This window comes from Orycteropus afer, unplaced genomic scaffold, assembly GCF_000298275.1.
Source record: "Orycteropus afer afer isolate SDZICR_OR568_19922 unplaced genomic scaffold, OryAfe1.0 scaffold00026, whole genome shotgun sequence".
Taxonomy (NCBI): Eukaryota; Metazoa; Chordata; class Mammalia; order Tubulidentata; family Orycteropodidae; genus Orycteropus; species Orycteropus afer.
The window spans coordinates 10,351,322-10,355,441 of record NW_006921613.1 but is presented as its reverse complement, the minus strand read 5'-3'; positions in this window follow the sequence as shown (position 1 = coordinate 10,355,441).

The following is a 4,120-nucleotide window of genomic DNA, read 5'->3' as shown; positions in this document are numbered from 1 at the left end:
GCCACTCCTCGGAAGGAAGGTTGGGCAATCCTACTTCTGTAGTGATACTGCCTCGGAAACCCAAGGTGGGGTCACTATGAGTCAAATCCACTCAATGGCAGTGAGCTTCTTTTTTTATGCTGAATATAAAAAGCTCTGGTGGCACAGTGATTAAGCATTCAGCTGCTAACTAAAGTTCAGTGGTTTGAACCCACCAGCCATCAAAAGATGTGGCAATCTGGTTCCATAAAGATTATAGCCTTGGAAATTCTATGGGGCAATTCTACTCTGTCCTAGAGAGTCTCTATGAGTCAGAGACAGCTAGATGGCATTGGGTTTGGTTTTTCGGGTTTCTTTTTTTTTTTTTTTCATATGCTAAATCTGTTTGGCATCAACTGTTAAGTGCTCAACTACTACCCAAATGGGTGGTTAGAACCCACCCAGAGGCACCTCGGAAGACAGGCCTGGAGATCGGCTCTCAAAAGGTCTTAGTCCTGAAAACCCCATGGAACAAGTTCTACTCTGAACACATGGGGTCACCATAAGTCCAGATCCATTCAATGGTAACTAACAACAGCAATGCCAAACATAGCTATTTAAATAACGAGCTTATTCTCAAAGATAAATTCTGAGGTGTTTATGTGTGTGTAACGAGAATGTAAAGGATCAAACTGTATTTTTTAAAATGACATTGTAAGACAAAACCATGTCATTAAAGAAGAAATCTGAACATATTTGAAAAGATAAAAATAGCCCTCACATGGGAATAAAAGGTACAAATACATTTTCTTTCTGAAAACTGTAAACAATCAGAAACCTTATGAAAATATTTTAAACATAAAGAGAAATCTGATTAACTCATTGGGTTGAAAAATTTAAACTACAAATGTAATTAGTATTTTAACTAAAATTTAAAATAAAAGCTACTGCTTTTCTTTAACTTGTTAATCACCACTAGACGTAACAACAACAAAGTTACCACTAGCATCAGACATTACAGTAATATTCAGAACAATATGAAGAGGCTGCTTAAACAAACAAACAAAAATTTAGCAAGATAAAGAAACCAAAATGAATAACTTGACTCAACCCTAACTAGAAAAAATAAAAATTTTCATATGGCAAAAAAACATCATTAACAAGTTAAATATTCTGGATGGAGAAATAAATCATGAACAAAGTGCAAAGATATAATAATAATAAATGAGAAAAAGATTTACAAAATATATGACAAAGTCCTGATACACAAAGAAGTCTCACAAAGAAAGTAGAAAAAACAGAGAACCTAATTGCAGGCTGTCAGATCTTTTCTCCGTGGAGCGGAGGTTTGAACTATAGAACATTTTGCTTAGCACCCAAGTGCTTAAACCACTGTGCCACCAGGGTTCCTTCTTAAAAATGGGCAATTGACAAGACAATTCATTGACAAAAGAAATGCAAATGATCAATTAACTTGAAAAGATGTTTAAGCTCTTGAAGTATTCAAAGACATGCTCACTGAAACAAAGAAATACCATTTTAAACAACTACATTGAAAAAAAAAATAATAAACTGATAAACACCTCAAACCAAAACCAAACACACTGCTGTTGAGTGGATTCCAAGTCATAATGACCTCTCCTTGGGTTTCCAAGGTGGGATCTCTACGGAAGTAGATTGCCCAATCTTCCTTAGTGGTGGCTATTTGGTAGGAAACAGATTCTCTCATGAATTGCTAGTGAAAGTATGAACTGCTAAAATCTTCTTGAAAATCATCAATAGTAATATATTGAAAATAAACATTTGCCCTAGTAATATTCTTTTTACACAAATATGAAGATGCTATACCTCGTAAAAATAATGAAAAATCTGTATTTATTGACTCAGAGGGATGACCATTAAAAAAAAATCTATATGCAGAATAAGAGTACAGTATATTATTTTTAATAGTAGCAGGCCTGTTATGGCTTTCTTACTATGTAGATAACTTTTTCTGAACTCATTAACAAGATACAAAAAAAGTATGTCTGACCTTTTGTTACATTCAGATCAGAGAATCCTCTGGCCCAGTATTCATTTTGTTGTCCCTGGCTATAAAAGTTTTCATTGCTCTCCTTACAAAGAGAAGAAACCCCAATGGACTCACTGCAACGCCTCCTTGGGTTTCCAAGGAGGCATCTCTAGGGAAGTAGATTGCCCAGTCTGGCGTCCAAGGAGTGGCTGGTGGGTTTGAACCACCAGCCTTCTGGTTAGCAATCAAATGCCTTAGGCATTAAGCAACAAGAACTCCTAATTAGGGCTTAGTCAGCAGAATATTAAAAAACAACAGTTTCATAGTTTTTGCCTCATCTCATAACCTATTATAAGCAACCTGAATGCAGAATTAAACGGTATCTTCCCCTCTCCCTGGACATGATCAAACCAAAAACCAAACTCAGTGTCATCAAGTCAGACCCGACTCACAGCGACCACTCCTTGGGTTTCCGAGGAGCTATCACTACGGAAGTAGATTGCCCAACCTTCCTTCCGACGAGTGAATGGCGGGTTTGAACTGCCAGCCTTCTAGTTAGCAGTCAAAAATGCCGTAGGCACTAGCCACCAGAGTTCCTTTGGACATGATAGGCATACACAAATATCTATTGAGTAAGAATGATATACGCATGTTACCCTGTAACTCAAAAAAAAAAAAAAAAAAAACTCACTGCCATCGAGTGGATTCCTACTCATAGCTACTATCCCATTAGGTTTCTGAGCGGGTAAATCTTTACAGAAGTAGATAGCCTCATCTTCCTTCTGTGGAGTGGCTAGTGGGTTACCCTGTAGGGATTTAGTATTTCACTAAAATTTTGTTGAACATCTAATGTGCGTCGGGTTATATCCTAGATGCATCTAAGACATGGTTCAGACATAGACAGGTCACAGTCTTAGAGAGACAATGATATACACTAATAGTTACAATGATATATTGTAATAAATTCTGTAGGAGAGAAAAGTACAAGGCACAAATTATCTTTGTCTAAGAAGAATGGAAGGCTGAGAAATGTTTCAAGAAAGAAAGGAGGGCACTCATTCAAACATAACCAAAACCAAACCCACTGTCACGGAATCAATTCTGACTCGCAGCCATTCTTTAGGACAGAGGAGAACTGTCTCACAGGGTTTCCAAGGCTATAAATTTGCCTCCCACAGAGCGAACCACCAACCTTTTGGTTAGCAGTCCATTGCTTCAATCACTGCACCACCAGAGCTACTTCCAGTCAGACAACCTGGGTTCAATTCAATACTCTTTCATTTACTAGCTGTGCAACCTGAAGCAGAATGTTTCCTTTTCCTGATTAATGAAACAAAGGTACAAGCACTACTTACCTCAAATATTGGTTATGAGGATTCCCAAGATAATGTTTATGAAGTGTATAACACTATGTACCAATCGATGTATTTTGTTATTATTAAGACACAGAAGAGGTTATGGGAACAGGAAGAACCTCAGTACATCTGAGAAAAGATGAATGAGCACCCTGTGGCAAATCTTACTTTCAGTAATACAACTTCCTCTGATGAAAATGCCACCCCTAATCCTCCTCCCTCAGGGATGAGTCACTCCTGTGCACTTTCAGACTGTATTTCTTATACTTTTCTTATGACATCAACTTCAGCTTCTTTTAGATGAGCATATTCACCTGTCTAGTGAGTGTATAAATGGGGGATGTGTGAAAATTTGGCTTGAGTCAGCCTCAAACTCAAACTTATAAAATAGAAAGGATTAGATGCCACAAAGAAGGGTAATAAGAAGTGCCCTTGGAGTTGGGAAATTTTATTTACTTGCTAGTTACCCTTCTAAAATGGAAATACCTAGAGAGCACTAACGTATTTTAGGCTGCAATACCAGACCTACTTGCTCATTCAACAATTATTTACGAACATCAGCGGCAGTCACTGTTCAAAGTTATACAGGACAGAGTGGAGGAGAAGAAAACAGGCATATAAACAAAGGACAATATTTTGTGATTAGTGCTAATTGGAGAGATTTGAACAAATCGATTCAGGGTGCCTACAGGAGTGAGCTCTGGTAACATAGTGGCTAAGTCACTTGCCTGCTAACCAGACGGCTGGTGGTTCAAACCCACCAGCCACTCCTCGGAAGGAAGGTTGGGCAATCCTA